Source organism: Leucopleurus acutus, assembly GCF_964270905.1.
Source record: "Leucopleurus acutus genome assembly, chromosome: 2".
In the NCBI taxonomy this organism is placed as follows: Eukaryota; Metazoa; Chordata; class Mammalia; order Artiodactyla; family Delphinidae; genus Leucopleurus; species Leucopleurus acutus.
The window spans coordinates 73,310,473-73,336,532 of NC_139143.1; the positions used below are offsets into that span (position 1 = coordinate 73,310,473).

Genomic DNA, 26,060 nt, shown 5'->3' on the forward strand with positions numbered 1-26,060 from the left:
ATAAAAGAGAACAAGTTTCCAGAACTGAAGTTCCCATAAGCTAGTGCCAAGAGGACGCTGCAGCGCTCAAGAGTCTATGTGCGTCTCTTTCTGTTTTGGAAGTAAGTTCATTTGTATCTTTTAGTTTTTAGATTCTACATATAAGCGATATCATATGATATTTGTCTTTGTCTGGCTTAGTTCACTGAGTATGATAATCTTTAGGTCCATCCATGTGGCTGCAAATGGCATTCTTTCATTCTTCTTTATGGCTGAGTAATATTTAATTGTGTGTGTGTGTGTGTATATATATATATATATATATATATATATATACACACCACATCTTCTTTATGCGTTCATCTGTTGATGGACCGTTAAGTTGATTCCATGTCTTGGCTATTGTAAATACTGCTGCAGTGAACACTGGGGTGCATGTATCTTTTCAAATTACGGTTTTCTCCGGATATATGCACAAGAGTAGGATTGCAGGATCATACGGTAGCTCTATTTTTAGTTTTTTAAGGAACCTCAGACATAGAAAACAAACTTATGGTTACCAAAAGGAAAAGGGGGGTGGGAGAGTGATAAATTAGGAGGTTGGGATTAACATATACACACTACTATATATAAAATAGATAACCAACAAGGACTTACTGTATAGCACAGAGAACTATACTCAATGTTTTGTAATAACCTATAAGGGAAGAGAATATGAAGAATAATACATATATATTCAATATATCTGAATTGCTGTGCTGTACACCTGAAACTAACATGATATTGTAAATCAACTATACTTCAATTAAAAAATAGAGAGAGAGATATATACACGAAAAAAAAAGCATCTATGCGGTGGGTCGTGACATAACACATTCTGTAGGAAAACCATTCAATTCTGACTAAGGGGAATTTTCTACCCTACAGAAATATATTTCCAAATTTATGATAAAAGTCACTGGAGAGGGAGGGAGGGAGACGCAAGAGGGAAGAGATATGGGAACATATGTATATGTATAACTGATTCACTTTGTTATAAAGCAGAAACTAACACACCATTGTAAAGCGATTACACCGCAATAAAGATGTTAAAAAAAAAAAGTCACTGGAGAAATAGACAACACTTACACAAATTTTCACAAATATATTTTCTAGAATTAAAATGGTTTTCAAAAGTGAAAGTTATTTGTTTAAATTTTTATAAGCAGCTTTCATGACCACAGGCTAGGCAAAGGTTCCCAACCTTTGTGACTATACAGTCTCCCTTTTTCATGCCAAATAAATTGCAAGGACCACTAGGAGACAGTAGTTCTACTTTTAGCTTCTACAGATGGAGGAAACTACACATGACAAAAAGCCAACAGAAACTGAAAAGTGCTTTTTTAAGTGAATAACCACAATAGCGTCTCATACATTTAAAGAATTCCAGTAGGTATATCTGTATGTGCATCTGTGTGTACGTGCATGACACTGTTCTGTTTATAGACAATGCTTGGTGTACACAAGGATTTTCCAAACCTTTTCAACAACTTCATGGTTCCCCCAGGGTCCACGGCCCACAAAATGGGAATCACTGCACTAGAGGAAAGAAGATTCCAGTTGAAGAAATATATGCCTCTAACCAATTCTTTCATTGAGAGAAAATGACATTCAAACAGCTGAACGATTTTACACTCACCACTCCTCATTTTACTACTTCTACCAACACTATCAAAATGTTGATAGACACAATAGAGATAATTTCCCAGTTTACATGGTCTTGGTTTATAGCACAGTAAAATTTCTCTTTGGTACGAGAACTGATCTTCTTCTACCTTCTGTGTATACATTTCCTATTACAAATTATCTCCGTAAGGGTATTGCGGAGAATAACATAATCAAAATAACATTTCTAACAAAGATATATGTGTATGATCAATAACAAGAGTAGCAATTGCTTAAGAAACATTAACAAAGAATTCTTCTGATCCAGTTCGCCCTGTGGTTTTAGGACAGTGGAAGGATGAGAGGAAAGCGACAATCCATACAAAAGACTGACCTCCACATAAACAGCCACGGGCATTCCCTCCCCCAGCACACACCTCGTCCCCACTATCTCCCTATCCGATTTCCACTCATCCGTTCTCAGCTCCTGTTTGTCTGAGGCCACACGCAACTGGATTTGTCAAGCCCCCTTTTAACAACTTGTTGTCACAGTCCATTACCAAATTGCATATAGTTATATATTCCACTAATTAGGCTTCTAAAATATCATTAACATGTCTCTTGATCATTAGCATAACGTATGAGGCGTCCTCGTTAGGCACGACTCGAGTTTGTTAACGTGGTAATGAAAGGCACAAGGCAGACTCGGCAGGAACCAAGACACACAGAAGTGGAGACCATCCAGGCACCGATGCCAAGCCACACAGACGTGGACGGAGATTCTGACAAAGGCAAAGAGGAAGAGGCAGAGAAACACACCCAAAAGAAAGCCTCAGAAACTCAATGGGTTTGGCATTTAGATGGCTGTTTTGGCATGAAGGTGAAATTTAATGCACCCTTCCCAGCTTGAAGGGAATTGAAACCTGGCAAGGCTGTTAATCTGCCTAAGCAGAAGAAGTTTTAAAATTTCCTAGACAAGAAGGAAACCAAGTACAGAAATCTCATTTCCTCTGACCTAACACACTGGTGCTCGTCTCTCCCCTATTCCTCTCCCACCTCCTCTCCAGTCCTGGTTACAGCAAACGGCAGGCAGTCTATTACAATTACCTGGGGGCGGCATTTTTCTAGTCTTCACCAGGCCCTTTATTAACACCCTGCTAGATGTCTCTATCTGTACCCACCGCGTTAGTGATGATCACCTCGTGTGTAATGGGGCAGGTCTTACCTCCAGAGATGAGAGGCATGCTTTGTGAAGAAAACAGGAGGGAGGAAGGCATTTAAAGAATGGCAACTGTGTGTCTGTGTGGTGAGCGTGTGTCAGCATGTGTGTGAGCCCGTACCAACAATGTGCCAGACGTGGATGGTCATCTCAAACAGCCAGTCTGAGATGGTGAAAATGTTTCTAAATGTTAGGACTCACGGGACGAGGACAGAATAAAGTATTTGGTTTAGAAAAGTGACAAGCATATGCTGGGTTGAGAATCTGAAGGGATTTGGAGAGCTGAGCTAAGAGCATGTGCAAATCAAATGCCTAATTCATCCTAAACAGAGAAGAGCTTGGTCCAGGTGACTATACTTTGGTCACAGGCTGAGGGCATACGAGGGCAGCCTCAGAAACAACGAAGAGAACCTCAATCCTGTGATCACTACTATAAAAAAAGATCAATCAAGAACTTGGGAGTTCAAAGTCCCACCCATGACCAGCACAGAAGACTCTCTGGGCTAATATCTCGGAGTCTGAAATTTCATACAGATGAACTGAAACTTTCCAAAGCACTCTCAGTACAGCACAGAGAGAGGTTGTGTCACAGTGGCTTCCCCAGAATGGCTTCAGCAGAAGCAACAACGGAAAGAGAAATCAAGGTGTGTGACGATCCACTGTTTTAAACCATATCTCCTCCCAAGAGGATGCCTTCTCCTATGTAGGGATCATTACCACCCCAGTCTTGCCTCCTGGGGCCACTTCAAGAAGCATGTACTCAGCATTTACAAATATTAAAGCCAGTGCCACAGGAGAAAAGAGGCTGGGTAAACTCAGATGACGCCTAAATGGAAGGTTTTCCTGGACTGTCTGGCCCAATTGACACCTGAATGAGTAGCCTTAATAGTGTCTCAACAATCCCATGACTTGATATGTCTATGCAACCAGGGTTTACTTACAGGGAGGGAGAATAAAAGTTAGTTGGTTTTATAGACCAGATTTGATACGAATGATGGGACCTTTTTGCTTTAATCTACCTCTTTCTTAAATAAGATAGAAATAAAATGGTAGAAAAGAATCTACCCAAATGCCTGTTCAGACATTCTACAGGCAGACACAGGAGTAACCCTCTGTGAGCTCTGAATGTAATTTTTGCATTCCAGAACCATAAAATCCTTTCTGATTAGGTACGTCCATCCATCCTTTTCTCAATGGGGCTGTCAAAATACTCCACTGGCCGGATATGCATCTGGATGTGAAAGATTCTTAATTATGGCCAAATAGATGGAATGTGCACCAAAAGCGATGGCCAAATTTCATGATTATTTCTATTCAGAAGTCCTTTGTTGCTTGTGGAATGGTCAACTAAGCCAGCCCAGGACCGCAGAGCCACTGACCTAAAACTGACTCTGAAGAAGAATTGGCAGTAAGCCAGCCGTCATCCCAAGGCCCAGCCCCAAACTGCCCCTCCAGGCTGTCCTTTGCAACACTTTCCCACATCTTCAGCAGTCAGGCCAATGTCCGTAATAGGTTCTGAAAACCTAATTCTCCCTCTCTGACGAGAAAAGAAAAAGAAGGCAAAACATAAAGACAGAAAAAGAGGAGGACAACTGAAAAATGGAAAACATGAATTGAAAAGAAAAAAATTTCTTTGGCTTTCCTCCCCAACCTGAAGTCAATACAAATCCAATCATGCGTTCAATAATGTACTCTGCACCAGGCCTGGTTTTACACTGTGGGGATATAGTTGTGGACAAATCCCTACTTCACGTCAGGGGATGAGGTGAGAACGGAAAAAACTACACACACACACACACACACACACACGCACATGCATATACACGCAGGCAAGAATGTGAACTAGTAAAAGAGCCTAAAATGATAAGGATTATTTTTAAAGACATAAAAATGTTATGTTTGCATGCCTACAATAACTAGAATTAGCTAAAATGACACTAACAAAATATAGCCTCTAAATAGCGACTTAGGGGATACGCTTTAATTAAAAAAAAAATTAAGTAGATCTGCTTCTTAGACATTTAAATACAAATGGGTGTCTCTGAAATACTTGAATACAAACTTTTTTCCGCTATGTTTTCCTGTAAATGTTTGCCTAGATCTTTACAATATGTATTTGATGGGTCTGCCTCATCAATGAAACAAAGGGAAACTTCAGCCACGCCTCTGCAATAGTTATCACAAATTCAAAATCAGTAAAATCAGCCTTGGCGACATCTGACCATGGATAAAGAAAACATAGTTCCCCTGTCTTCATCTCAATACCAGAAGTTGATGGAGAGAAGGCACCTCACCTCTGAGCAAAGTCAGCTGTTCTACCTTCACTTCTCTGAGTGGTGCTCCTGGTAGATGGTCCTCCCCCGGCCCATCCCCTCCCACTTCATCTTGCTCTTCATCAACCAAGCACATACTTAGGTGGGATGGAGCCTCGGCAAGAACTGGGACTTTTTTTTTTTTTTTTTTTTTTGGTAGGCGGGCCTCTCACTGCTGTGGCCTCTCCCATTGTGGAGCACAGGCTCTGGACGCGCAGGCTCAGCGGCCATGGCTCACGGGCCCAGCCGCTCCGCGGCATGTGGGATCTTCCCGGACTGGGGCACGAACCCGTGTCCCCTGCATCGGCAGGCGGACTCCCAACCACTGCGCCACCAGGGAAGCCCTAGAACTGGGACTTTTAACAGAGAAAGCAATTAGTGATAGGGAAAACAATACCCACTTACCTGGTGGGACTGTGGTGAGAGCTAAATGGGATGTTTAAAAAGTGTCCTCTAAACTACGAAATCACATACACAAAACTTACTATGATCACCATGAAGCAGGAGGGGAAGAATGGAGGACAAAATACTTCGAAAAGCCCCAGTTCAACAGAGCTCTCACTGAAATACACTGGGTAACCACACTATTATTTCTCTAGAGTCTAGAAAACTTCCTGGTCCTACCTCTGCATCTAAAGCAGAATTTTTTTAACCTGACGAAATTAGAAGATCCATGGATGGTCTTTCAGGGGTTCCTTAGCTTCCTGAAATTACTTGAGGAAAAAAAATGTGTGTCTCTAAGTTGCTTTTCTGAGGAGAGGGCCATAGCTTTCATCAGAATATAAAGAGACACCATGACCCAGAAGAGGTGTCCTGCTCTTGCTGTAAAGGTAAGTGTTTAAGGCTGTGTGCCAAGGATGAAGATCACGCAGCAGTTAACATTTCAAGAGTTTAAGAAAGCATCCACTGCCACGTCCAAACCAGCTGGTCCTTCAGGTCAATTTCCTCCCCTTGAGGACTCCCCTTACCCACAGGCCCTTAACTGAATAATCTAGTAAGTCCTTGCTTGAAAGATATTGTAAATAGCTCCCACTGAGTGCAGGTTGGGGCAGCTTCCAATTCGCCTTCACTTAACGGTCTTTTTTCCCTGCCAAGTTTGAGCAGTGAGGATACAAGGCCCTGCCCTCTGCTTGGCTCAGGGTTTAGGGGCAGGGGGGAGTCAAGTTTGTGATCAAGCCGGTAGGTGTCAGCTCGCACGTGTCCACATGCCCCACCTGAAAGCCGAAGAGGGAAATTAAAAGGTGCTTTCAAAAGAGGTGTGCCCGGCAGCCCGGCAGCGAAGGGAGCTGGTTTCCTGTGAGTTTCCTTCTTTTGTTTCTCTCCCTCTAGCCTAACCCTAACTTTCCCTGCTGCCACTTAATCATCCAGGATCATTTTACCCTTTCCTCTGCTTACTGGCTGATTATCTCCCCATTTCATTTGAATCCCACTGGAGATACAACCCAGCTAAAAACAAAGCTGATGGCCAATTAAAAGGTAAGTGCCTTATGTCCAAAGCCAGAACACTTCAATATTCATAAGGAGGTAACTTTTGAATGACGGAAGAACAATGCATGTCCATAGACAGGGCTAATCAAGCACCTACCTCTTGCAATCCAAATCATCCAGCGTCTGTTTAACTGATTGCTGGGAATTACCTGCTTCCCTACTGCTGGCTGGGAGCCTCACTACTTCATAAATATTAGAGATGTAAAAGACCACGGAGCTCCTAATGTGTTTATTTCAGCATAATGAATTCTTCACGCAAGTGATAGGATTACTGAAGCAGAGCTTGGTAAAAACCCTACTGATTTTGGCAGCTCTACTATTCTTCAGGAATAGCATCTAAATATAACTGAGGAATGGAGCATAACGATCATTCCCTTGGACTTAATTTTGTAAGTAAAATAAAACTTACTTTTCCCTTATTTTCCAAATGATCAGACCACCAAAATTGCCGCTGGAGTAGTACAAAGTTAAACAGAGAAATAAAGGAGAAAGTGAGCCCTGGAGCAGCAGGGCGTCTTTGACAAGATGCAAGTGAACTTCAGCAACTCCAGGAGAAGGTTAGGGGTTTGTGTCGATCATCTCTTGAGTTCCTCTCCAATGTGGTGATTATTCTCCCAATAGAAAGTCAATTTAGAATTTGCTCTTAGGACAAGGGATGCTTTCCAGTGTTTATTAATAATACTGCTAATTTGGGGGTGGGGGAGGTGTTAAAGGGAGTTCTTCAGTCTTGCGCAGAGAGGTAAGACAATGCCACTTTACAAACTGAGGCAATGGCAGGCCAAAGAAATGTTAAGTCACAAAGCAATTCTTTTTCCAGAAAAGAATCAGGTATGAACATCTCTGCTCCCTGCAAATGCTATGTCCACTGGGAGGCAGCATAGGCTGTTGGAAAGAGAAATAGGCCAGAGTCCAGAGATCTGGGTTCTAGTCCCTGCTGTGTCACTGACTTGGGCCACGTGATGTGGCCAGCAACAGGATCCCAGTTACAAAATGAGGGCACACAAGGGAGAACGAGACAAGTGATGTGGATACACTTCAGAGGCAAAGCTATAACCTGCTAAAAGGAGATCCACACATACACAGAAGCTTGGGGAATGTGGAAACTGGTCTTTTCAACTGTAACTGGCTCTCTCCTGATGTGGAGAGACACCACTACTACAGGGATTTAAAATGAACAGAACAACAGGGCAAACACACCTTAAGGCAGAGTTTTCTAAAGGGTATTTCTAAGAATCCCAGTCCAGGGAGAACGTCCTCAGCTCAAATTCTGAAAAGCAACCTCACTACACCATACACACCCCTCTGGAAGATTTCCAGCGCTCATGACAACAAATATTAGCTCCACGGAGCACACTAAGAAATGCTGTTTGAATCTATTAAAAATGGTAATAATGTCTAGTTCCAAACTGGAGAGATAAGATTCTTGAAAGATCAGCCATAGTCTTAGGTGGCTGGTCAAGTGGTTTCTACTATTTTATCCACAATCCCCTCCTTATTCTTTTAGATGAACAATATTCATTTGTGAGGCAGCTCACCCAGGTGAAAGGTTAATCCATGGTCATGAAACTCAGCCCAGCTAACAGACTCATATGGGGGTTGAACCTTGCCACCTTGGCCCCATTAGCTCTAACCAACTGAGCTGACCAGCCCAGACATTAGCCTTAGTTATAATCTCTCAGGGAAATAAAAGTTTAAAGGCACCAGCATATGGCCTATGGACTTTTTAGCATATAAACTTAAGGGATTTTTAAATAATATTTGAGATGAAGGTATGCTATTTCACCCATAACAGGAAAGAAATAGTCAAGGGGTAATATGATCTGACCTCTGGAGCTGGGCTCCAGGTGGGTTCAAATCCCAGTTCTACCATTTAACGGCTGTATAACCTTGAGCAAATTAATTCACTTATTTGAACCCTGGTCTCCAAATCTGTAAATTAGGATAAATATATTCCATTCCTCAAAGGATTATCAGGAGGATTATGTGAAATGATCTATGTCAATGGATTTAGCACTGTGCCCAGCACATGAGAAATATGAAAAAATATTAGTCAGTACTACTACACTCAAATGGACTAAATAATCTCAGAAAACGCAGCTCCCTCTCAGGTGAGCACCTAGAAAACGCAATTTGGGACTTTCTTTTCTCCATTACATAAAGTGTTTTTACCTCGTAATTTATCAGAAAATGTGCCTCTTAAACCTTTGCTGAGAATTTCAGTGTGTGGTTGAGATGGCCGTGGTAAGGTTTTTGTCCTTGAGAACAGATTTCTAAATTAGTAACTTCAGAAGTTATAAAATATGATTCAGCTAACTGAAACTCATTTTACTGGTATACTCCCAGGAATGTATTTCTCAAGGGAGGTACACCCAATAAAATGCTAACTAATTGCAAGGTATTATTATTTGGCCTAGCCTAGAATTTCCCACCAACATAGATGGGTAAACGGAGTTTCCTACCACGTATCAGAGGAGCAGGAGGAAGGAAAAGGTGGGGAGGGAGTCCCGGAGGACACAGGGACAGCAGGCAGCTCGGAGCACGGACACGGGGACTCCAGGGGCACAGGGCTGTAGCAGCGGGCCTCCTGAACTAAGCCCTGGTGACAACGTCAAGGACCAACCTAGACGTGTTCACACACTGAATCAGCCCCAGGTTTCGAAAACAGCCATTGGAAAGTTGCCTGGGAGTCTCACAGCAGCAGCTCCAGAGGCCAAATATAGAAAGAGACTAAGCCAACCTTTCGAGCCCCATCTCGCGGTTCACAAAACCGAACTCTACACGGACATATCCTGGGTACGTCTCCTGTCATCTCAGGAGACCCCAGTGAGCAGGATTTCCACGGTGACCACCTGGAAGGCACCTCAATCACCAAATACAATCACCCTTCGCCTCCCCAGACTCCTGGCTCTTAACCTCTGAGACCTTTCCAGGCACACCCAGCCCAGGGAAGCCAAATCCCACAGTCAATAGGGTGCTTCTGTCGTGCACACAAGGCCTGCAGGCTCTCCCTCCCACTCCTTCTCCGACTTCACTTCCTCCCTCTTGTGACAGGTCATTTGTAACTGTCTCGTGGGTTTTATGTAGTTGTGGTGGGCACAATTAAATGCTGTTCTAACTAGCAGAGTCCTTGTCCAGAAAACAAAAACCATGCACAAGTCAGTCTGGTAACTCTGGCCACGTCTAGCAGCTGCTTCACATGGCCGCCTCGTCGATCCAATCAATGGTCAGCTGTTAATAAAGCGGGATAAAAACAAATTGATCACAAAAGGTCAGTTTGGTACCTAACATTCAGAAGGCTGCTGAGTGAACACTTGCTATCTGTGGGGAATCCACACCACATAAAATCAGCAATATGCCACCTTTACAGAGTCATTTGCCTGAAAGAAGGAAAAACGACTCCAGAAAAATAATGTTCTGTATCTCTATCAGTGCAGAGGAAATAAGGTGTGGAGAAAAAGAGTAATAAGTTAGTTTTCTTTTATTCTAATTCCTTGTGATCATTTAAAAGATTATTCCAACCAGAAGTAGAAATGGAAACAAAGTGGTCCCGGCGTAACCCGCAGATTGTTAATAAGAAAGGAAATGAGTTTCAGCTCAACTCTTTATTTTCATACCTGGTTACTACATGTAGAAATTGTGCACATAAACTTCCTTTGACTACTTGAGAACTACAGTTTTGAGGAGTCCTCACTCCCCTACAATAAAGGGAAAAGTTGAACAGGCTTACAGAGTTCAACTGACGTGCCCAGGAGTGCCAGCCTGAGCCGCCAACCGGTCATGCCCTACTGAACCTGTTTATCATTACCATGTGCGTTGTATTAAGGTCCAATTTAGACCTGCAAAATGTGTGAAAAAATTTTTTATGAGCTGCAAAAAATTTTTATGAGCTGCCTCTCCATTTCAGAGGGTGAAAATGAAGACACAGCAAAGTGGGAGAGGAGACCCTTCATCAGTCCGTTGGCAAAAATCAACGGTCTAGGTGGGAACGAGGCAAGAGCCAGATGTCACAGGTCGGCAGACACAGAGAGAATGAGGAAGGAGGGAGGTGGTGTGTGTGTGGTGGGGGGGGGGGGGTGGTCAGAGAGAAAGAAAGCCAGACAAGAAAGGAGCAGCTGAAGAAAAGGTTGGCGGGTATAGGCTGACCCGACCACGTGGACCTGGCATTCAGAAGGCAGCATGGTTAGGTACTGGATCTGGATACCAAGCTTTCGTCATAATATTGGTCTGTGTCCTTGGTCAAGTCGCTTCATCACTCTTTGCATCACTCTCCTCACACATCCTCTAACTCTGTCTCCATTCTGCTTTCCTGCACTTGAACACGTAGGGAAGACCCAACCACTGAAGGCCCCAACGCATGGAAGAACAGAATTATATCTTGCTTCCTGAGTGTTATGGGCAAAGAACTGTGTTTGATTTCTTCAATTCTATGCTTTTTCCCCCCATTAGACATCCCACAGAAATATTCTAGGAAGGTTATCCCTGGGAGCTGATGGAGTTTACCTCTGGCAAGGCCATGAGGACATGCCAGGTCTTCTTGGGTTCTGAGTGCCCCCTGGGAACACCACTTAGGCTCCAGAAGAAGAGAAGGAACCCCAAGGGGCAGTCTAGCTGCAGCCGCCCGGTAAAGCCCAGCATTAGACAGCACATGCTCTGGAGTCATCCCACCTCAGACTGAGAGTTCAGTCAGATCCTAACATGGAGTTTGATTTCTTTGTTTCTTCCCCAAGGTGACCTCACCAGACATGCAGGTAAGACAAAGGAATGTATACTGTTGTTACCACAGGGTACTTGTTTGCTTATTTATTAAGATATGGAGCATTAACTATCTAACAGGCACTGTGCTAACTACTGGTGCTGGTCTGGGAGAGCTCGGGGCTCCCACCTACACACAGACACAGGAGCAAGACAACAGCACAGTGACCCTCACACCGTCTCCGAGGACCCCCAGGAGGAGCCTGGGGAAGGTAAGAAGAGCTTTCCAGCACCACTGATATCGGAGCCGGTCCTTGAAGGAGGAAGAAAAGTTTGCCAGGTGGTGTGGAATATGGGAAAGGCATACAAGGCAGAGGACACAGTGCAACCTCCGAGAGTCAGCAAAGAGGGTGACCTGTTCTGAGAATAGTGACAAGTTCAGTGCCGTTGGTATAGCGTGCATTCCTTGGCAGTCCAACAAGGCTTTCGTATAAATGTCTAGGTGACGGCCTCAGATGGCTTGCCTATAGGGATGGTAACAAAGCATTCAGGTTCAAAAACTGGAACATAAGGACTGAACATGAGCCACTTCAACCTTTAAGAGTCACACAGGGGCTTCCCTGGTGGCGCAGTGGTTGAGAGTCCGCCTGCCGATGCAGGGGACGCGGGTTTGTGCCCTGGTCTGGGAAGATCCCACGTGCCACGGAGCGGCTGGGCCCGTGAGCCATGGCCGCTGAGCCTGAGCGTCCAGAGCCTGTGCTCCACAACGGCAGAGGCCACAACAGTGAGAGGCCCGCGTACCGCAAAAAAAAAAAAAAAAAAAAAAAAGGTCACATAGAAAGAGAATCTTAGGTAGAGAAAATATAAATATAGTCGTAATTTGTCAAAACATTTCTGGAAGGACTTTTTAAAGGACATTCTCCTACAGTGTTCCCTATGTACTAAGGACTATTCTAAGCACTCTCTGTATATTAACTCATTTAATCTGCTCAATAACCGCAGATCTGTCATTCCTCCTACTCAACCGATAAGGCAAGAAGGCGAAGAGTTCAACTAACTTGTCCAAGGTTAATCAGCCAATTAATAACAGGGCCAGGACTGGAAAGCCAAGTTGGAGTCCATCTCCAGTGCTCTTAACCACAGTGCTTGACCACCTCTCATGAGGCACTGGTAACGCCCTCACCTCCAGAAGGCGAGAGCACGGGGACACAGGTGGGATCCCCATCTCCTTCCCCATCTCTTCCTTGGCATAGGGCAGTGCTCCCAGTGAGTGCCAGGCAACTTTCCACTGTAGAATCTTTTGCGCCTTTGAATTCAAAACAAATGTAAATACAGAAATGGGCCAGTTCTGAAATTTTCAGGATATAGGTAGTGTCCACCAAAAGGCCACAGGCAACGGGCTTAAGGGGAGGGAGGATGAGGGGCCAGCAGGCTCCCTCTCTCCTTTCTATCCTCACTTCCACCAGAGCACTGCCCAACAGCAAAAGGTTGGCTTAGACACCTGAAAGTGGAAGGTCTGAGTACCAAAGATCCTTACCCCTCACTACCAACTCCAGTGCAGAGCCCCGCTCTATCCCCTACCTCCACCTTCTTGATCTAGGAGCCATGGTTCATTTCAGCAAAACTCAACTAGCATTCTTCTGACCTGGGGCAAAAAAGTTCCCTAACTGAGATCCTGAAAAATAACATTACATCATGTTGCCCGTGTCAAGTTTATAAATGGGCTAGGGGGAGGCTGGGGTGCAACCTGACACTATCAAAACACTGGCCCTGGAAGAAGAAAGGAGGCCATTGTTGTAGGCTGTCAGCCCTCCTCTAACTGGAGGTAAAGTGAGATGCGAGAAACGTGAGCAGGAGGGAGGCACAGAGCAGCCTCTCACTCCCTGTCTCCCAAGAAATTAGGCAGCCTCCCTGCAAAATGGGGTTGTCTCCATTTCCTGTGGGGTGGGTCACCCTCCTTTCTGATGGTGGATGAGCTTAGTAATTTTTATTCCCATACCTCAGAGCAAAACAGGTATGGATAGAAAAGTCCAGGGGCCTTTTTTTTTTTTTTTTTTTTTTTTGTAGCAAGACTCACATCTCTTAATGGACAACCCAGGGGGGAACTGAGCCCCAGTAATTGTGTGTCCACGAGAGTAACAGTTTTATTTGAAAGAGAGAAATGTGAACATGGCCAGAAGTTAGAGGAAAAAAACAAACCCCAAGAAGGGTCAAGTGAACATCCAACCATAAAACAAGAAATCCTGAAATCTGAAAAAGAAAAGGAAAAAAAGGCATTTCAAAGTGAAGGGCTGGGGTTCAGATCAGGAGACAATAAAGTGACAAAAAGAATGTGAGGGGGATTAAGGAGCTGGGACAGACGCGGAACCAGCCAAAAGACAAAGCGTTGGCACAAAGATTAAAAACATTTTAATGGATAAAAGGAGAAGAAAAAGGATTTATGGCGAGCGAAAGTTCAGAAAATAGAAAGCGAGACAAATGCAAGCCAGCCTGACTGGAGACACTGTTCTGCTGGTTGAACATTTCATTTGATTTTCTCCGTTCTTTCTTCCCCATCTCCCAGCTCAGCCTCGAAGCACAGGAGAGCATGCACATGTGCTATCCATGGCAGAAGGTGCAGGAAAGCCTGCCAACCCGTCCCCAGCAAGGGTGGCGCCAGCCCTGCAATGGTCCAGGACAACAGGCCTTAAGGGCCACCAGTGAACCAGAGAACCCAAGGACAGGGCACCAAACTGATCACTCGAATTTCTGCTGGTATTCTGCTCGTTTCCACCCAGCTGTTGCTAATCCTATCATCACTCCACCAGGAATTTAGCCTGGTACAAAAGTTCTCCCCACCCCCTCCCAGTGCCTTCTGGGCTTAATTCACCAGCAGTTAAGAAAGCAGACCGTTGGGAACCCTGGGTTCCTGGTTGCTAAATTCTGCTTTTATGTTAATCCCACCACATTTTCTTTGGGACACAACAGGAACCCCCTCAACTAAAGTGGAATGGTGCCCTGTGGCCCAAGTGCATCGCCCTTCAAAAGAGCTTTCCTACAGAGCCTGGAACCGGCCCCCTCCCTGGTTCAAAGAAGAGAAGGGGAGGGGTCGTGGACCACCCTCCAAGCTCAGAGCTTGCATTTCCCTCACTCAATTCCAGTCCCTCAAGTCTCTTTTTCTTTTGGCGGGGAGACTGTTATTGGCGCCAGAGTGTGACGCATTAAGGCTTGCTGGCTGATGGCAAGCGAAGACACACAGGGGGCAGGGGGGGCAGCCACCAGTCACCTCAGTCCAGAACCTAACGCGCAGACGCAGAAGGTGGGGGGCCCTTGGACACAGGGCATCCATGAACCTGCACCAACCCTTCGGTGTAGCAGGCGCCCCCACGAGAGTTCTTTCCCTGTTGAAGGTGCACGTACATTGTCTAACTTCCTCTTCTTTTGCCATATCCCCCAATTAAATTATCTGTCACATTTCACTGAACAGAAATGGAGGACCTACTCTGTGCCAGTCCCTGGCTTAGGTGCTGGGAATACAGTGACAAGCAAAATCAGAATGGTCTTCACCCTTCAAACTTGTTTGCCTTCCTTTTCCCTCCCCTGTGTCCAAGGCTCTTACCAAACTCAATCAAACGGTTTCATGTGATTTCATGTAAGCCATGTGGTTCATGGTGATTTGCCCAAAGAGAAACGCCCAGATTCTAGAAGATGCTGAGAATCTCAGAGTACCCAGGAAAGTGGGGGATGGGAAGGCCTCAAGGAGCAAAGAGGAGAGAAAGGGAATTCCGGGGGATGGAGGTCGGCTGAAAGAGAAGGAAGGATGCGGGAACATAAAAATGGCGATTTTAGGAATCTACCTACACATTTTTTAGATTGTTATACACGTCCTGCCAAGCTTCTATCCCCTCAGGGATAATATCTCTGATTATCAGGAAGAAAGGGCTGGTCCAAAACAAAAATTAAAATTGCCTAGCCTGCTGAAGCACGGTGGGATTATGAGGAAAGGCCATGTCCAACCAACCCTCACCATTCTGTGTTCTTAGAGACTTTGGTCTCTGGCTCTGAACTTCTCACTTTCTCAGGAAAAAAAAAAAAAAAAAAATTAGTGCTAAGAAAGGCCTCCTGAAAAGTCGGACACCTCTGTCCCTTAATTTACTTTCTCATTAATGAGTAGAGGGGGGATTTATTGTTTGAAACAATGTCTGTTTCATATCAACTCTTTTTCCCTGTTTTTCCCCTAGACAGTGGAGCTCCAATGAGACCCAGAGCAGATGTTTTATATTTCAGGAGAGAGCAGTCTCCCCCAATTCCTGAAAGATTCCTGGAATTCTTATACTTAACAAAAATTAGCTACAGAGAAAGAATCATGAATCATGACTTGGGAGTCCACGAAGCCTCTGGGAGCCCATGGTGTCTTCCCTCCTCCTACCAACCTTCCACCACCCCAAATGCTTGTCTGTCACCCACTGGGTTTCAAGGGAAAACCTCTCTGAAAAATGAGGCATCTGCCTCAAGAGTAGACCTCTATGTTTGATCAGAGAAGCCAATCCCTCTGCCATAATCCCAAGAGCTAGAAGTGGGAGTCAGACCTGTGTTCTACTCCTGGCTCAGTCTTGGCTTTGTTAATCATTCCAGAAATATAGATCTCGATTACCTCATCTGTCCAATAGAGGTAACATTTGACCTCTCACTCTTGTTGGAATCATGCAAAGATGAAGTAAGATGCAAGTGTGCTCTAATAAGTTAAATCCTTATAAAAGTGAACAGTATTTGCATTAAAATCACGGACATCTGGCATTCTGTTTACAAGGGCTTTGGATTAACTAGCACACTTCTGCACGTGTGAGTAGGATTAACAGGCATACACCTCTCAAAGGCTGCGCAACCCCGTTCAGGTCCCTTTACCACTGCTGGTAAAGGCTGTTACACTGCGAGCCTTTAACCATTCCACATTTTTTCGATAACCATTTATTGAGCGCCTGGCACGGTACTTGGCACATGTAGGGGGCTCAGTAAATGGTCACTGAATAATGAATGAACGAGTGCCTAATGCAGAGGTGAAGATGACACGGCAAGCTGCCACCACTCTCTGATCCTGAACCCATATCCGAAATCATCAGTGGGTTAAGGCGCTCTTCTCTGAAGACCCTGGCCTCAGCTCAGAATTCTCAGACTTGGCACATGAAATGAAACCTCTTTGCCATTCCTGACCTAGGCACAAAGATAAAACACATTTTAACCCTGCTTTCATGGGGCTCCTGAACTAACAGGGAAAAGGCAGTAAACAGACAAATGTAGCTCAGTATATGTTAAGAGAGAAGTATAAGAGCCCAGAAGAAGGTCGTGGCATCTAATGATGTGGATAAACTTATTGTTCTCAAACTTGCCTTGCCTCTTAAGATGCCACTCCCTCCAGGTTTCTCTTCCGCATCCCTGATAGAACTTTTCTTACTCCCTGCCCTACTCAACTTCCATACTTTGGCATTCTCAGGGTTCTGCCCTGGTCCTCTTCGATTCCGTACAGACTTTCTGGGATCATCATTCCTTCTCTTAACATCAGTCGCCATATACACGCTGATTACACCCAAATTTACGTCCGTAGCCCTGACCTCTCCAAAGCTTCAGACGTGTATTTCCAGCTGCCTCCTACGCGTCCACTTGAATACCAACAGGCTACTCAACTCCTAACTCATGAAGTCTCTTCCCCTAACCCTCCTCAGCACCTCTCTTCAGCCTCTGATAATCCTGATATCCTTTAACACATTACCATTCAAGTTTTCCAAAATACAAATTCTTAGCTTGGCTAATCTGTCCCTGTGATGGCCTGAGTCTCTGGCCATAAAGGTCATATGACTCTAAGCCTCTGCCCACGCTGTGCACTCAGCCTGGTATATACTACAGACTCCCTCTTTGCTACACCTTTGCATCCTTCCAACATCCAGAGACCAATTCCAACATTACTTCCCCAATACTCCATGGCAGAGTTAGTTATGCCATCCTAACTAATAAATGATCTTACAAGATTCTGAAATTCTTCTCTCTCATCAAAATAATTAAGTTTACGCTGAAGGCAGTATGAATGTTTATGCAATCTAGTTTATGCAAAACTTGCAAGTATCATCAATTTCCTTGCACAAATAAAGTATCAACTGTTTCATTCATTAAATAAATAGGAAGTCCTTGCCATGTGGCAAGGCATGTTCTAGGTGTTAGGGACAGAGCAATAAGACAGAGTCTCTGCTATCATGGATCTTATATTCTAGTGGGAAACACAGACAGTAAGCCAATGCAACATCAGATTACCAGATTTGATTTTGACTATCAGATTGTCACAAATTTATTGCAGAACTCATTTATTAGAGAAGATGGAAGATGAGAGTTGTTTTAAATATACACAAAAAAATTATAACTCTTGAATAATGAAAAAAATTTTTAAATCCCTTAAAGCTGAAAGGAATTACTCTCACTCTTCCCATGCCCTTCTTCATGGTCACCGTCATTCACATGCTTATTGTTATTAAAAGAACAGACTGCAATGACAGTAAATCTTCCCAATCTAGGGAAATTAGAGGAAAGGCATGAATTACCAAAAGTGTCTGCATTTAAAGAATTTTAGTGAAAAATAAAATTTTTAAACTTTATAAGACACAAACACTAATTGCTACAAAATTAGTGTTTCCACAAAAAGGCACTACTTTTTGGAAGAGTGTACGTTGCAATTGGTATGCAGACAGATGTTGTTCACTTTATGTAGGCTTTAAAAGTTTATTTATTTGAACTGGCTACATATTTCCTTGAGCAATCTTGAGTACCTAAACCCAGTACCCTAAACTTTTAAATGTTCAATACATACTTATTAATTTAACGGTTATATTATTTATATGCTTGATCAACTGCTTTTTATGGGAAGACTTTCACAAATCGCCAAACATTTTAAACACTGGAGTTTGAACTGAGAAGACTGTGTTATGCCTAATCTGAAAGAAGAGGAAAAGCCATCAGCACAGCCAAGTAAGAGAGTTAGTGAGACCTGAGCTCCTCAGGGGTTAAACTCACATTCCAAAAGACTGGCTCATCTGCTTTAGGACGACTCAACTCTGTTACAGTCTTGGAAGCTCTGCTGTAGAACTTCAGAGGACCAAAAGTCATCTTTCTCCAAACAAAAGCATTTTCACAAAAATGTTCTTCTGCCACTCTGCTCCTCTCCACCCCTTACACTCACCCCATCTGGCTCACTTCCCTTCATTCCTAGCACCCTGCTCATGTGTCATCTTTTCTTTTTTTTTTTTTTTTTTTTTGCGGTACGCGGGCCTCTCACTGTTGTGGCCTCTCCCGTTGCGGAGCACAGGCTCCGGACGCGCAGGCTCAGCGGCCATGGCTCACGGGTCCAGCTGCTCCGCGGCATGTGGGATCTTCCCGGACCGGGGCACGAACCCGTGTCCCTTGCATCGGCAGGCGGACCCTCAACCACTGCGCCACCAGGGAAGCCCCATGTGTCATCTTTTCAAAGAAAATTCTGTGGCCCTCACCACCCCCAAGATGGCGAGGTACCCTCCTAAACACTCCCACAATAGTCCATCTGTATCCCCATCACAGCATTTCATACTCTGAATAGGACAGTTTCTTTGTCTTTTCCCCCGGAATACGAGTTCCTGGAGATCAGGGTCTATTTTGTGATCATTGATGTCTTTCCAGCAATGAACACAGTGCCTGATGCGTGGAAGGCACTCTACCTCTCCAGAAGAAAGATGTTTGTCTTGCCTTCTCCCATCTTTACTTTTAGTTATTTGTTTGTTTGTTTGGAAAACAGAGTAAGAAATTTCAAATGCAGTTTATCTAAAAATGAAGTATTTCATAAATGAAAAAAACTCAGTCCTAGACATGAGGAGGTCATAGGAAAAGCCTCAAAGGAACAGCTCAGCTCTATACCAAGACACGTTTTCAGCTTATTACTTAGAATTCTTCCTATTTCAATTTAATGCAGTCTTCTCTAGCAGTTCATTTTGTCTGCCAAGTCCTTTATGACTATTTTGATAAGTTATTTATTACATATGGATGCCACAGTAATAAGTGGGTAGCATAAAGCAAGAGTTCAGGGGACAGAATGAAAGGGCCACATCCCCTCCTGATTGGCTGAGACTCAATCATTAGATCCTGTGACAAGCAGTTATCACCAAGTGCTGGCCTGAATGACAGAGCATCTTGGTACACAGTAGGCAGTCAACACATGTAACCAATGAGTGAATGAATGAATGAATATCTGAGTGCAAGGGGCCTCGGAAGTCAAACTATAATCCTAAGAGTGGTAGGACCACAGGGCAATCAGGATGGAACACTGATGGATAAGAAAACAAGCAGTTTTATATAGAGCAGCCTAGTACAATTCATATACCCTGAGTTTCCTCACTTCTAAAATGAGACTGATAATAGACCTAAATGAGATAATGAACAAAGGGCTTTACATTATGCCTAGCAAAGAGTGTGTGCTTAAAATTACTATGGTATTATCTCATAGGCACAGTTCACAGTTACTAAGCTGAAAAGCACACCAAACTGAACTTTAAGTAGATGTGATAGGAAACATTCTGAACCCAGAAGTAGAACATGTAGGTATTCTCCACACAATCTATCATAAGTACTCTACCGGAGAATAAATGGTTTTAGGGTAAAGAAATCACACCTCAAACAAACCCAAAAGTTTGTTATCTAAAAAGAACCCATTACCTTGCACAACTTATATACTGCCGCTTAAAAACACACACGACGTTGAATTACACAAAGACTCCTTCATGAAGCTTTTTGTATATATTTCTGAGGATCCATATTTTCGCATAATGGAGTTGCTTGAAATGTGACTACCCCTTACCCAGGTATAAATATATCGGTGCTGTGATGGTCCCCTAGCTACATTTGGCCAGTCCGTCAAGGTCACACTTGCACTATTCTTCTCTAATTTTAATTTTTAACACATGGGACAGAGCTGAACTTTCTCCACATTCTGTTTATCTTAGGCAGTCATTCAAAATTCCTCTCTTCTGCAAGCATCCATTCTGAACTTGGCTTAAAGAGAAAGAAATAAAGCAAAGGACAAAGAGAAAAATAGGGGAAAAAAAAAAAAGAATAAACTCCTTTGGTCCTGCCTTATGTAGGAAAAGAAACAAATGCTGCTTTCCTGGCCTCATTATTTTCACTCTGCTCCTGGGTTCCTTTTAGAAAAATCTAGAGGGGTGGGGGAAGAGTGGGTTTGGAAGAAGAAAGGAAAGAGATGGAAGATAAGGAAGGTAGGGGGGAAAAACAGCTGCGGAAGAAAGGAAGAAAAAAGAGAAGAAAGGGGAGCTGAAACCTGACACTCAGGAACTCGGGGCCTGCAAGGAAACGACTTCTCAGGACTGAAAACTTGCCAGCCTGGCGAGGTGGGCTGGTTCCAGCCGAAGCCTTCATTAATGCTTCATACGTTCAGCCCCTAATTTACAACCGTTTAAGGGCAAACATTGCAAGTACCTTTGGGGACCTCTGAGGACAGAAAGAAATCTAAGAGAAATTAGGTGCCTAGAGAGGTCCCCTCAAAGGCTACAGTCCTTTTGCGCAGACGAGCAATTTAGTAATTTGTTTTTGTCTGCTGGGGGCTTTCAGGGGTGGGGTGGAGTAGAAAAGACACACAGCCGGCCAGAAGCTGGGGGTAGTGGAAACGGTTGGGGTGCCTATGTATGTGTGTGGGAAAATAGAGGCTTTGTGTCTGTGAGGCTTTGGGATGTGTTTAAGTGAGTGGATATAGACAGGGACGCAGCCCAAACAGCCGGATCCTTGTTCAAGAAATTAAATAAACAAGAACATCAAAAAATAAAATAGAATAGAATAGAAGCAAAATAAAATAAAGTAAAAATCCCACTAAACCAATCATTGCTGGGTGGTTTCCTGGAGTGCTAAAATAGAGAGCAATTTTTTTTTTAAGGATTTAGAGAATGCAGCATCGCCCTGAAGTTCATCCCAAGCTGCAGACGCTGAAACCTGGCTGAGGCTGGGCAGGACGGTTTGGAGGGTGGGACCCCCCAGCAGTCCTCTCAGCAAGCCTTTCCCTAAGCTTTGTTTCTCTTCAGCCCATACCTGTATGAATGGTGAACACTGTGTTTTAACCAACCAGGGCCTGGGAACTGGTTAGGCAGCTTTTCTCCCAAGGCCACCATGAACCGTCAATCAGCCACAACTCAGGAGTCCTGTAAGGAAGACTTGAACTCCCTCTCCTGCCTCAGGAGGAGGAGAACGGAGAAAGGGAGGCTAAACAGATTACCTTTTAACCAACAGCTTCACCCAAAAGGATTAACACTGAGGATTAACTTTCACAGGGCCGCAGAGCTGGATCCCCACTGCTGAGGGTGCAAGGCTGAGTGCAGGCTGGCTCAGCTCGCATCCAGGGCCCAGGAAGGAGCAAAGGGCAGTGTCTGGTCTGAACTAACTTCCCTTTCAAAGCTGCTCTCCCCAGAATGAGCTCTGCGGAAAACGGATCCCACAGGCTAAGGGGTCTCATCTTCAGAGTATCCAGTTGCGACACTTCAACCCATAGGATCCTCAGGGAAAGAGAGTGAAAGCTCAAAGTGAGGCAGGTGGCAGGAGTGGGGGCAGAGGGGTCAGGTAGACGCCACACATTGCCCTGTTCCAGGCTTGAGCCTCATCCCCTCCTACCAAAATTTAAAGTCCAAAGACTCCCTCATCCCCACCTCCTCCAGAAAGAGTACTTCCGTGCTTTTCCTACTAGTGAGATACAAACCCCAACACTAAGGTTCTTTTTCCCACTTTCCCATCAAATGTGGTAAAAATCCCTGTCATCCTTACAACGGGCCCACCTGAAGGTGAATGAAGCTTCCCGGGAAAACCCCTTTAACCACATGCCAAGGTCTCAGGAAGAACTACATACAAAGTTACCTTCCTCCTCTCTATTCTTTGTTTTATTGTCATCACAGAAGTTCTCTTAGCCCAGGGGTCCTAGAGGTGGTTGCTAGTGAATAATGAAACTGGTTAATTGCACCTCTCACGCCTGCTACTCTGAGGGCAGAGGAATACCTGATCTCTATGAAACACAAGCCATTCTTCAGGTATGAAGATCGTAACTGCTGACCCATCAAAAGTAATCTGTTTGGGGCTTCCCTGGTGGCGCAGTGGTTGAGAATCCACCTGCCGATGCAGGGGACGCGGGTTCTGTCCCGGTCCGAGAATCCCACATGCCGCGGAGCGGCTGGGCCCGTGAGCCGTGGCCACTGAGCCTGCGTGTCCGGAGCCTGTGCTCCGCAACGGGAGAGGCCACAACAGTGAGAGGCCCGCGTACAGCAAAAAAAGTAATGTTTGGATTACTCCAGTCTCGAATCAACCTTGATCCCCCAAGTTCACTGTGTGACTAGAACATTTACGAGAAGGCCAGACCCCACTTTAAGGATGGTATCTGTGGCCAAGGAATACAGTAAAGGAACTATAGCCCACAGAGGGTGAGTATACTAGCCCACTGCTTTATCCAGTCAAGTTCTACTACTTCCAACAGGCATGGTGGTGTCCCAGTCAACAGGAAAGTACCAAAATCCCTGTTTGCAACTTTAGTTAAAAAGCAGTAGAACAATTTAGGTCCTTAATATTCTCATCGTTTTACTCTAATATTACAGTGACAATGTATTGTGGATTTTTTTTTTTTTTAGGACAGTCCTGACTCAAATATTCTGTCTAAGTTTTCCCATAATTATACTTACAATTGTCGGGCCCAACAGACTAAATTGAGATTTAGGAAGTAGGAACATCATATTGAAAGTGCTCAATATTGGGAGATTGGTACTTCGGACTGCCAGGATGATTTGGGTCCTACCACTGCCCCAAACCGGCAACCGTGAATTCAAATTTGCTTTGGAAAAGAACTGCTCCTGAGGGCTGAGTCACATACACACTCTGGCTTCAACTTTTGTTGGCTTGTTTCAAAAGAGCACAGAACCTTTTTAAGAAAAGGGGAGGAAAAAATCGGGTGGCGGGGGGCGGAAGGGGGGAAGGGGGAGGAGTTGTACAAAGCCTGCTCTTTGCTTAGCAAACTCATAGGAAAAATAAAACGAAAAAAAAGAACACACATCAGGATATAATTCCAGTCTTCTTAACTTCTGCAGTAGTCTATTAGAAGGGTGCAACTCATTGAGTCTATGCTTCCTCAAGCATTTCTACTACAGCAGGGCAAGGAAGAGGCAAGTGTCTCATGATCACCAGCATCCCAACTGGATTCCCAGTTATCCCCATCCTAGGCCTGTGCCCCTCCCCCAACCCTGAGGGACCGTCTTGCTCCAGGCAGCTTTTGTTAAGTCTCAACCCTCACAAGAAAAATGATGGGTTTGAACTATTAACCCTTCCCCAGAGGACTGAAATTAAGAAGAGGCCACTGACAAAATATTCACATAGGAATACTATAAAAAAAAATAATAAGCTAAATGTTTGCCCAGCAGTTCCAGGTTTGCCTGAAGAAAGAGAAAAGAAACAAAAAAGGAGGGGGAAGTGACCAAGCAGTAGAAAGAGACTAGGGTCAAACTCAGGATCTGTGAAGAAAGAATTACACAATTTAGGGAAAACTGGAGTTCACGTTGGCAGCAGAGGTGAGCAAGGTTGCAGTAAAAGAATGGGGTTGGACATGAGATCTCTAGGGAGAGATGCAAAGGGGAAAAAAAAGAAATCATACTGACTGGGGGGCTGACTCTTTGCTGAAAAATCAGGAGGAAAAGGAGATGAGAATGGAGTCTGGTGTAAAGAAACAAGGCTCGATCTATCAGCAGGGAGGGGTTGATAAGGACACAGACCAGGATTCAAATTCAAGCCCTGCCACATACCTGTTGAATAACCTAGGGCGAATCACTTTCCCTTTTTGAGCCTCCATTTCTTTTTAGGTGAAAGGGGGAAAATGATACCTCTCCCTCCTCCTCCAGGTGGTTTTAAAGGCCAAATCTGATCATATAAATGAAATGTGCTGTAAACTCTAAGGTACTACACAATGTCAAGCTATTTTAAGTCTGAGACTCTTTATGAAAGATGTGGCTGCCCAGGCAGCACTTCAAAAAGTCAAGAAGGACAAAAGGGGCAGAGCGGAGCTGGGAAGGGTGGAGCCCGTTGCCTAGAAAGGATATGAACCAAGGACAAAACCAACTATGATCAGGTTCTCCAAGGTCTTTACCACATACTGAGAGCTCCAGTTAACGCTTGATACTAGTTTGCTCATCAGAAAACTCTAGGAATTAAACTAGTTCACCTCCAAAAGAAGGCTCTTCTAGCTCTAAGAGTGTACCGTAGGCATCTGGGTGGACTGGAGGGGAGAGATACCCAAAGAAGCCACAGACGATGGAAAGCAATGTCTTAGAGCCTCCACCACGTGCCTTTGTCCCCACCTAACTCTATTCTGAAATTGGCCCAGCTCAAGGCTCTACCACCCTGTAGGAAGGGAGGAAAAAAGGAAAAAAAGGAAAAGACAGAATAAGGTAAACATATTCTCATTTTAGTAGTCAGGTGAAACAAACAAACAAACAAAAACCAGAAGCCCGGGGACTGGGAACCCTACAGAAAGCTGTGGCAACAATTCAGATCAATTTCTTAAAAGGCCAAGGCTTCTTGAGGGCCGAGAGTAACAAGCTACAAACTCTTCTGAGGCACCACATGTCCACAAGACCCCCCAAAAAGCCCATGAAGAGTCCATTCTTAACGGTAAAGTCCTAACATGTAGAAGAAACTTAAGGAATTCTTCTTAATTCTGTGCACTTAAGGAAAAGTACACAGCAGATCTTGGCTTCAAGGCCACAACTTAAGAATCATCATAGCTGGGGACATCCAAATGGGTGTAATGGTCCCCTTAAGGCCATATAAAGAATTGGGAAATTCTCGCTTGCTGGCCAACAAATTTGGAAGTATGGTAGACAACTGTCTCTGTGCCCTCTGACCCCCACCAAAGCTCCATTATGATACTGCGTCTTTCCAACAAACCAAGATTGTTCCACCTCTTCAAAGAACTGTGTTGCATTTTCCAACCATCAACCTTTGATGTCTCTATCTACCTTCTCAGGAGATGACCATCCTTTCAGATAACCATCAATTCTTTCAACAAAAGACAGGGACAGGGGAGGTTCTTCCTAGCAGGCCCTTAGGGGCCATCTAAACCCACCCGAGATGAAGGAGAGAGATACTGGTAGTACACAAAAAGTCAACATGACTTGAAGCCATGTTTTCAAAGTTTTTAACTGCAATGACAATCCCCCCCAAAGAACTCTTACAGTGCTGAGCAATTTATGAAACAAAACAAAGACCACCGAGAACTCCTATCTCAAAGAGTGGGTCCTGAGCACCCCTTCTTTGAGTGCTCAGGACTGCAATGAACACAACTGAAAATAAGTCATTGATTCAAGTCAGGAGGTCCAGTCTCACATCTCAGCTGTGCCACTCATTCCCTGTGTGGAGTTAACCAAGATACTAAACTTCTCTGAGCCCCAGGGTCCTCCTAGATAATTTTTATTATTATTATTACTTTAGAGAAGTTGAGCAACAAATTAAAAAGAAGCTCAGAAGTTATTATGAAAACAAAATTAAGGTCGAATAGTAGAGGTAGAAATAATACCACCTTAATTCTCAAAACACTATCATGTAGTTACCAGTATCCGTATTTTATACATAAGAAAACAGAAACTGAAAAGTTAAATGCTGTATCTAAAATCAAGATAAATGAGACAGAAGCTTCTGTCCCACAAACAAGT

At 44.1% G+C, this 26,060-nt stretch overlaps 1 protein-coding gene across 3 annotated transcripts in view; it reads right to left on the reverse strand.

The window, feature by feature from the left end:
• Positions 1 to 26,060, reverse strand: part of PBX1 (PBX homeobox 1) — a 316,019-nt gene that overhangs the window by 257,256 nt on the left and 32,703 nt on the right. The gene's annotated exons all lie outside the window — the stretch shown is intronic.